The sequence below is a fragment of the Lutra lutra genome, chromosome 1 (genome assembly GCF_902655055.1).
Source record: "Lutra lutra chromosome 1, mLutLut1.2, whole genome shotgun sequence".
NCBI lineage: Eukaryota > Metazoa > Chordata > Mammalia > Carnivora > Mustelidae > Lutra > Lutra lutra.
Window position 1 is genome coordinate 117,480,956 of NC_062278.1, and position 10,760 is coordinate 117,491,715.

Here is a 10,760-nt window from a genome sequence, read left to right on the forward strand (position 1 = left end):
CAAACTCCTTCCTGCCTCAGGACCTTTGCAAAACCTGTTCTTTCTGTCTCCTCCCTTTTTCCCCTCACCTGGCTAGCTTCTTACCAATTCAGCCCTCAGCTTAGATGAGTATACGTCAGTTCTTGAAAAAGCCCTTCCCTGGCCACTCATTCTTTATTTTTTGATGACCTCCATTTATTTTCTTTATAACCATTATCGCAATGTTAACTAATTGTGTTAATTACACAATGTAATTACATGTGAGTTTATATATGTATTTAACACCTGTCTCTCTCACCAGACTTCAAGTTCTGTGAAGATGAGGACCAGCTTTAGCTCCAGAATTTTTCTAAAAGGAGCTTTAAAGTGGCAGTCTTTTTGGAAGAGGAAATGAGGGTTTGTCCCAAGACTGTTTGAGTGGCACTTAATTAAGAGTGACAAAGTGTTAGTTGTCTATTTTTGTAAAAGGGGGAGAGGACATTGGGAATTATGGAAAAGAGGCACATAAAATACCCCTCCCAAGCCATCCCTTGGTGCTTCTCCTGGCAGAGACTGAGTTGATTTCATTTATCAGTATATACGCCACGATAGATGAAGCCTGGCATATGGTAGACAGTCAAATTTTATATTCAGATGAATGAATGAGTGAATGAATGAGTAGATGAATTCATAATCTCAAAAATCATCTCTCTGAAATGCCTTCCCTGAATCCCAGGCTAAGAATCCCTCTTCTGTGCATCTTTTTTTTTTTTTAATCACATTTACAACCTTAAATAAGTATCTGTTCGGTGTTTCTAGCTTCTATTTGTTTATGTTGTATATTCATATTTTTTGTTTTTATACTTCTAATATTTTCTTGTGTTATTTGATCATCACAACAACATTGTCAATACTGAAAGTCGTAGTTACCATTATCTGTATTTTCTTTCTTTTTAAAGATTTTATCTATTTATTTACAGAGATCACAAGTAGGCAGAGAGACGAGGGCTGGGGGGGGTGCGGGGTGGGGAAGCAGGCTCCCTGCTGAGCAGAGAGCCGGATGCAGGGCTGGATCGCAGGACCCTGAAACCATGACCTGAGCCGAAGGCAGAGGCTTAACCCACTGAGCCACCCAGGCACCCCCATTATCTGTATTTTTTTATAGGTGAAGGAACTGGGGAAATTTTACATGGATTATCTCATTTAATCTTTATTTATTTATTTATTTATTTAAAGATTTTGTTTATTTATTTGACAGACAGAGATCACAAGTGGGCAGAGAGGCAGGCAGAGAGAGAGAGGGGGAAGCAAGCTCCCTGCGGAGCAGAGAGCCAGATGCGGGGCTCGATCCCAGGACCCTGGGATCATGAGCTGAGCTGAAAGCAGAGGCTTTAACCCACTGAGCCACCCAGGCGCCCTGTCATTTAATCTTTAGAGAAATCCCGGGAAGTAGGTACTATTATCATCTGCATGGTTACAAGTGAAATTGAGGAAAACTTAAAATCCCATTTTACAGAATAGCAAAAGGTGTGAAATAACTCACTTAGGTTCACGGAGCTAGAAAACAATAGCATAGCCAGGATTCAACCCAGAGAACTTGGCTCCCGATATGAGCCAAACTCTTCACCAATACGATCAAATGAAGCCATAGGGATTCCTCCTCTAGGATCCAAACACTTTGGATTATCTGATTAAGAACCCAGACTCTGACTTCTTTCTTTTTTTAAACATTTTATTTTATTTTTTTAAGATATTATTTTTTTATTTGACAGAGATCATAAGGAGGCAGAGAGGCAGGCAGAGAGAGGGAAAGGAGGACACAGGCTCCCCACTGAGCAGAGAGCCCGAAGTGGGGCTTGATCCCAGGACCCTGGGATCATGACCTGAGCTGAAGGCAGAGGTTTAACCCACTGAGCCACCCAGGCGCCCTCTAATTGTCTTTCTGACTGACTCCAGCTCTCTTTTCTATCTTCTCTGATGCTTCCCTAAAAGGTTAGAGGACACATGTTTAGATTAGGAAGACTTTGCCTTCAGAACGACTGAAAAACAAAAAAAAAAAAAATACTACAGCACTCATTGCCTTTTCCTAGAGAAAGTGGCCATTAAAAGTTCTTCAGTGGGTACTGGGTGGCCCAGTCAATTGAGCATCTAACTCTTGATCTTAGCTCAGGTCTTAATCTTTGGGTCCTGTGTTCAGGCCTTGGGATTGGGCTCCATGCTGGGCATGGTGCCCACCTAAAAAGAAAAAAAAAAAAAAAAAACAAGTTATTTGATTATGACGTTTGCCTAACAAGCTTTCTTTCCTTTAGCTCTACCTAAGCTATGCTGTCCCCATTTAGCTAGAACTATGCAGGCCTGTGTGTGTGTGTGTGTGTGTGTGTGTTAGAACAGGAACAGGGAACAGAGCTGTGAGTCAGTTGTCTAGAAATCAGAGTCCAGGGGCTACACTGACTTGTTTTTCTTTTTTTTTAAGATTTTATTTATTTATTTGTCAAAGTGGGGGGGCACAAGCAGGGGGAGTGGCAGGTAGAGAGAGAAGCAGGTCCCCCGCTGAGCAGGGAGCCCAGTGTGGGTGGGGCTCCATCCCAGGCCCCTGGGATCATGACCTGAGCCAAAGGGCAGATGCTTAACCCACTAAGCCACCCAGATACCCCTACTGACTTGTTTCGGTTGCAAATCAAAGTATATATTCTTTTTTGCCTCTGCCACAAAGCAAAAGCCAGGGGCCCCACATTCTTCTCTGGCCATGGTGCACTAGGATCTAGTGGTCACATGACACTGAATATTATTTACTAACTTGCTGTTTGAGTCATAGGGCCCTTGCTGGAGAGTGCTCACTGATGGCATATAACCAGTCATGTGCTAGCAAACCAGTCCTCCAAGAGGAAAAAAAGCCCGGATTTGTAGCACCTACCAGTTTCCTGGTGTAAATACTCCCACTACAGCCAATTTCAGGCTACCAACAGTTTAAGCTGCTCACAAAATTCCTGAAAATTTAGCAACCTGCTCTAATGAGCCAACACAAACCAGCTCTAGCACATTGCTGCTTAGAGGAACTTCTCATGTGATGGGGAGAGAGGAAAAATACAAACAGCCCTTTAGGGACAAGACCTGCCCCATCTGCTGGTACAGGGAATTTCCCTGTGTTTAGATGTAAAGATTTCATCCCTGATGACAAAAGAGCAATTGTACTGGAGATGGGAAAACTGTGCTCAAGTCTCAGCTTTCTTAGAAGTAATGTGTTTATTTCTTGGAATTTCAATGTTAATGGAATGATATTACCCACCTCACAGGATGGTTGATTATCTAACGAACATTTACACAGCATTTACTATCCCCTAGACACTGTTTAGTACTTTAAACATACTCATTTAATCTTTATAATAACACTGTGGGGTGAGGCGCCTGCGTGGCTCAGTGGGTTAAAGCCTCTGCCTTCAGCTTTGGTCATGATCTCAGGGTCCGGGGATCAAGACCCGCATCAGGCTCTCTGCTCGGTGGGGAGCCTGCTTCCCCCTCTCTCTCTCTCTGCCTCTCTGCCTACTTGCATTCTCTGTCAAAAACAAAAACAAAAACTTAAAAAAATAATACTGTGGGGTAAATACTATGATGAATTTAGAGCTGAAAAGACCAAAGTACAGAGAATTTAACTAAGTTCTCTAAGGTCACACAGCTAGCAAGTAATAGAGGTGGGATTGGAATCTGCTCCAGAGTCTACGCTTTTACCTTCTAGAACCCTCAAGTCAAAGCCAGCCTGTTTTTATAAGTAGTTTTATTGGAACATAGCCATGCTCATTCACTTACATATTATCTGTGGTTACTTTTGTGATACAACAGGAGAGTTCTCACAAAGCCCATGTGACCTGCAAAGCCACAAAATATTTATTATCTGGCCCTTCACACACCCACAAAAAAGTTGTCTGAAGTTGTCTGACCCCTGCTCTATGATATCCTGCCTGTTTGAATGGGGTGAGACTATAGTCCCCAGGGTCAAGCTTGCTCTGAAATTGTGTTCTGGGCCAATAAGACAAGTAGAAAAATCATGTCAAGACTGTAACTGCGGGGCGCCTGGGTGGCTCAGTGGATTAAAGCCTCTGCTTTCGGCTCAGGTCATGATCTCAGGGTCCTGGGATCAAGCCCCTCATCGGGCTCTCTGCTTAGCAGGGAGCCTGCTTCCCCCACTCTCTCTCTGCCTGCCTCTCCGCCTACTTGTGATCTCTGTCTGTCAAAGAAATAAATAAAATCTTTAAATAAAAAAAAAAGACTGTAACTGCACCCAAAGGTTTCACTATAACAATTGTATCAGTGAAGTCGCATTAAAATGTAAGCTTCAGTAACAAATGATCCATGGAAATGTGTATTAATAGAAACATGTATCTGAATTCATGAGATCCCAACATCTCAGGGGTGGAATTATTTCACAGATCGTTCATTCCAACCCCAACTCTTCACTTGGAGATATTGTTTCAGGTTTCCAAAGTTAATGCTGGAAATCCCTCGTGATCATCCCTTGAGTCCTGCAAGATGATTCCCCTCTATAGACATGGGCTTTTGGGGTTTTTTGGTTTTGTTTTGTTTTGTTTTTAATTTCATTTATTTATTTGACAGAGTGAGAGAGCACAAGCAGGGGAGTGGAACAGTAGAGGGAGAGGGAGAAGCAGACTCCCTGCTGCGTGGAGAGCCCGATGCAGGGCTCTATCCCAGGACCCTGAGATCATGACCCAAGCCAAAGGCAGAGGTGTATCTGTCTGAGCCACACAGGTGCCCCATCATGGGATTCTTGCACAGCAGAGCAAAGGCATCTCTTTTACGGAATCCGGCCTCAGGCTCACATCTCCACACCTGTTCTGTCTCCAAGGAGCTCCACCACATGGCTGTTTCAAATGCCAAGCAGAGAAACTCCTCAAAGCCTATCACACCGACCTCCAGGACAGTCATTAAAAACTTCCCCTGACCTTTGCAGCTACTTCCTGTGAGTCTCTCAGGGACTGCTAGTGACTTGTGACCTATTTTGGGCTGACAGTTCTGGCTACCAGGATGAATGAGGAACAAACCCAGCTACATTTGGCCAACTGTTTCCTTTGGGCTCCTGGCACCAAAAAAAAGAATTGTTCAGTGAAAGGACTGCAGGTCAGACGGGAGCCTAATTGCCCCACTCAGGTCGGGAGATTTTCATTTCACTGTAAACCATGGGTCAATACCTCAAGAGCACCAGAAGGCTGTTGGTGACCTTGTGTTTGCTGGAAACAGTTGCTTCCTTATAATCATAGAGGAAAAGAACCCATGTGCTCTTCTTGTTAAGTTTGGTTTTTTTCCCCCCCTCAAAGCAGAGATGCCTCACTGGACTGGGTAAATTAAGGAGACACTGGTTGAGCTCCTGTGTGAAAGTCCCATTGCCAAGGAATTTCTTTCATAAACATTCAAAAGTGAGTTGATCCAAAACATGCTTCCCCCAGGAGGTTACCTGTAATCTAATCCTGCCTAGGAAGCACAGTCCAAACAGCTCTTGGTGCTGCAAATTCCACACAGCTGCATAAAATGAAGAGAGAGGAAGACCTCAAGGTAGAGAACATCAGAAGTGTGTCTCAATTTCCACACTGTTCTTTGGCACTACGCTCCTTAAATACATTTAAGTCACTCGTTATTACTGGTAAAGACAAGCAAAGCGAAAGCTCTTGGGGCTTTACTAAAAATTCCCTTCGCAATTTTGTAAGCTGTCTGATTTTTTAAGGTATATTTATGAATTTATAAACTTAATTTCATTTTTAAATATACATATATACGTATCTAAATATTCACAGACTACTTTCAAACTCCAAGACAGAAGGCAGAGGCATATACATCTTTTTATCACTCACAACATGTGGCCAGAGTAGTAGGTGGCCAGTAATTGCTCTTGTTGATATGTAACCTTCTTGAAGATAGGAACTTTCTCTATTCTGTTCATCCTGATAGCCCCAGAAACTAGAACAATGGTCAACAGGTAGTACCACTCAATAAATATTGAATAAATTAGCCTATACCCTTAAATACAGGAGACGGAGGTTTAGAATTCGCAATACATTTTTCAGTAAATTCAGTCCTCCCTGTAAGGAATCAATCAGAGAGTTAGAGTCAATAGAAGATATATATTGACAAATAATGAAAGATTTTTTGCAAGCATTGACTGACATGATTGTGTGGGCTGGCTGGCAAGGCTGAAATCTGCAAGGCTGGTCCCTAGCACTCTTGGATGGAATTTCTTCTACGGGGAAAGCCTCAGCTCTACTCTTAAGCCTTTCAAATGGTTGAATTAGGGATGCCTGGGTGGCTCGGTTGGTTAAGCATTTGGCGGCGCCTCGGGTCATGGTCCCAGGGTCCTGGAATCAAGTCCCGGCATCGGGCTCCTTGCTCAGCGGGGAACCTGTTTCTCCCTCTGCCTGCCGCTCCCCCTGCTTGTGTATGCACACTCTCTCTCTGACAAATAAATAAATAAAATTTAAAAAAAAAATAACAAACAAATGGTTGAATTAGGCCCACTCATATTCTTTAGTATAATCTCCTTTACTTAAAGTCAATGGATTATGGAATTTAAAAACGTCTCCGAAATACCTTCGTAGCAACATCTAGATTAGTGTTTTATTGACTAGCTGGAGCTATAGCTTAGCCAAGTTGACACTCCAAAAAGACATAGGAAAACCAGTAAATGTAATATACCATGTTAATAGGATAAAGGACAAAAACCACATGATCACCACAATAGATGGAGAGAAAATGTTTGACAAAATTCAATACCCTTTCATGATAAAAATATTCATGCCAAAGTTCATAGCATTATTTATAATAACCAAAAAGCGAAAACAACCCAAATGTCCATCAACTGATAAATGAATAAGGCAAATATAGTATATCCATACAATGGAATACTATTTGGCAATTTAAAAAAATGAAACATGGCTACATGTTACAACATGGATGAACCTTGAAAACGTTATGTTAAGTAAAAGAAATAAGCCACAAAAGGTCACATATTATATGATTCCTTTTCCCTTTTTTTTTTTTTTTAACATTTTATTTATTTAAGAAAGAGAGAGTGCTTCTGGGTTGGGTGAGGGTGGGGAGCAGCAGAGGAGGCAGGAGAGGGAAATAGTCTCCAGCAGGCTCTGCAATAAGCACACAACCCAGAGCTCAGAGCCCTACCCAGGGCTCAACCCACAACCTTGAGATCACTACCAGAGCCAAAACCAAAGGTCAGTCACTTAACAGATTGAGCCATCCAGACACCCCTGATTTCTTGTCTATGATATATCCAGAGCAGGCAAGTCCATAGAGATAAAAAGTAGACCAATGGTGGGTTGCCAGGACTGGGGGAAGGCGTGAATATGGAGTGACTGCTGATGCCTACAAGGTTTCTTCTGGGGATCATAAAAATATTCCGTGGTCATACAGTGGTGATGGTTTTACCACTCTGTGAAGATGCTATAAACCACTGGTCTGTATACTTTAAAAGGGTGATTTTTATGGTATGTGAGTAATATTTTAATAAAGGTGTTATGTCCAAAGAAATAGTATATTTACAAAGGGTTTTAATTAACATAATAAGGGCCACAGGCCACGGTTCAGTAGTGCTTTATGTAAAGCTTCTATTCCTCTGGGTAGCATAATTCAATTCTTTCTTTGAATTAGACCATCAGAAGGCTCCAAATGGAATCATATTAATTTGGTGCACACAATCACACTCACAAAATATTCATCTGAATATTTTACCCACAGTTTATAACAACCACATGGAGCTTACTTCTGTACTTTTTTGCACAAATAATGAGGACATTGCCCAACCCATCATCACACCACTATTGTTCCTTGTGTTACAGTATATTTCATGAAAATTTGATGTTATAGCTTATTTTAGGAAAAGCAATATCCCTTGGGAATTATCCTTTCTGATAATCAAAACTATACAACTGATTTTAATTTCTTTTTAGCCTGGGAGGAAACTCAGTTGAACCATAGCAATTACATTGATTGAAATAATTAACATTTTTACCTCCATTTTTTTTTCATTCTGTTTTTCTTCTTCTGTTCTTAATTTGCTATTTGATTGCATGGAATTTTGGTGTAAGTCACCTCAAATCCCAAAATTTATTTGAAGGATTGGTCCAGGATTTTTTTTTTAAGATTTTATTTATTTATTTGACAGACAGAGATCACAAGTAGGCAGAGAGGCAGGCAGAGAGAGAGAGGGGGAAGCAGGCTCCCTGCTGAGCAGTGAGCCCGATGTGGAGCTCCATGTGGGGCTCCATGTGGGACTCGGTGTGGGGCTCAGTGTGGGGCTCTATCCCAGGACCCTAGGATCATGACTTTAATCCATTGAGCCACCCAGGCGCCCCTGGAGGATTGGTCCAGGATTTTAGACTAAGGATCAATATTTAATCATGCCTTACCTTAAATCAAGGTTTTTCTTTTCTTTTCTTTTTTTAAAAGATTTTATTTATTTATTTGACAGACAGTGACATAGTGAGAGAGGGAACACAAGCAGAGGGAGTGGGAGAGGGAGAAGCAGGCTTCCTGGCGCCCCTAAATCAAGGTTTTTCTATACTGGCACTTTTGACATTTTGAGCTAGATAATTGGGAAGTGGGGGTTGGGTGGGCGGTTGCTCTGTGCATTGTAGGATATGCAAGAGCATCTTCGGCCTCCACCCACTAAATATCAGCAGCAGCTCCCCAGTTTAACAACCAAAATGTATCGATACATTGCCAAATGTCCTCTGGAGGGCAAAATTGCTCTCAACAGAGAACCATTGCCATTAAACCATCATTGGAAAAAACTGACCTCACCACACTTCCCAGTAACTCTTGAAAAGTATCTGAAATGCATCATTCTAGATGGATAGGTGATAAATAGACAGATACATAGATCGATACGTAGATACTTACACAGATACATACATAGATTCATACTTTGCTGGCTTACCTGTGATAAAACCAGGACATCTCTTCACTTGGGGCCAATTCCTAAAGCAGATCTGCTTCCATGTAGATCTCATATTACAAGGGAATCATTTTCTGATCTATTATGTCATCTGAGACCTATGATCCATTAAAAAGGAAATTATTATTATTCCAATTTTTTGAGGAGGAAACTGAAGAGTGAAAATGATCAACTTCTAGGCCAAACTCCAAATTCAGTGCTGCTCCTCTCACTGCTGGGGAAAGTGCCCTTTCTCCCTTTCTGTCCAAATATCACAGCTATCTTGCCCTAGGTGGGTAAACATTAGGGATGGAGTTCTATAAGGCTAAAGATGGTCTTACAAAGCACCAACCATCTAAAACAGTGTTTCACCCAGTCAAAACCGAGAAAACAGATTACCCCTTCCCAGAGGACATCATACTGTAATTAAAACGCACACATTTCCATTAGTTCTAGCTTTCTAGAACTGGAGAACACAGGGATGGAGGAATGAGTTAGACACTGGTAGGGAACAATCAATCAAATGCAGAAGTGGGAACATTTTATAAGACAACTGGTCTGAACTTTTCCAAAAAGTCAGTATCTTGAAAATAAACAATCAAAAAACAAAACCATGGAAGGACTGTTTTAGAATAAAACAGACCAACAAAATATAACAATCCAATGCAATTTGTAAACCTTGATTGGTATCTTGGTAATATATAAAAGGAATTCTTAGAATGAAGAGAATTTTGAGTTTGGACTAGATATAAGATTGTGGAATCAGTTTTAGTTTTCTTAGATGTGATAATGGTGTTGTTCTTATTCTTAAGAGATACCTGTGGAAAGAATTTCAGGATAAATGCCATGATATCTACAATTCTCAAATGGCTTGATGACAGCAAAACAAGATAAATGATAGATGGACAAAGTAAATACAGTAAAATATTAACATTTTTAAAAATGTAAATGGAAGCTATGAAGGAGTTTGTTGTACTATTCTTTCCATTTCTCTGAATGTATGAAATACTTTCATAATAGAAAGTTGAAGGGAGGGGTGCCTGGGTGGCTCCATCGGTTAAGTGTCTGCCTTTGGCTCAGGTCATGAACCCAGGGTCCTGGGATCGAGCCCCACAGGAAGCCTGCTTCTCCCTCTCCCATTCCCCCTGCTTGTATTCCTCTCTCACGGTCTCTCTGTGTCAAATAAAGAAATAAAATCTTAAAAAAAAAAAAAAGTTGAAGGGACATTAACAAGCCTCCTTGATGCACTGATTTTGGAGTAACCCACATGTCACTTTGGGTGGGGTGTACGTGGGGAGGCCTTCGAGGACCCCAAGAGCCCCCATAGCGGTGAACAACATTCTTTGTACAGATAGGACTCTACCTTCCTCTGGGGAGATGTTCTATAGCTCCTGATATTTTTCAAAGGGGACCCAGAAAGGTCTTGAGGCTTGTCTGGGGATTTTAGGTCTGGGGCTGCATGAGATGCATGAGATTCTTGGTCTTGGAGACATTTTCTGGTGGCTTAAGCCACATATTGGAAATGGCTGCCTAAAGGCATAGGATCTTAGAACCCTCCTTCTCTGCTAGCTTACCCTGGCTCCCTCCTCCCTGCCACGTGGTCTCCTTGGCGTTCTTCCCAAGCGAGAGGCACACGCGGTCTTTGGGCGTTGCTTTGGCTGGTCCTTCCTGCAGCTCTGTCCTCCAAATGTGTGATTGCCTAATAGCCTCACCTTCCCCACCTATGCTCAAATGGCTCCATGTGGCGAATCTCCTGTTTAATTCTGCAGCTCCCCCCCCACCCCCCAATAATACTGGGACCAACCTCTTATTTTTTCCATAGAACTGGTCTCCTAACTCCTACTCATCCTTT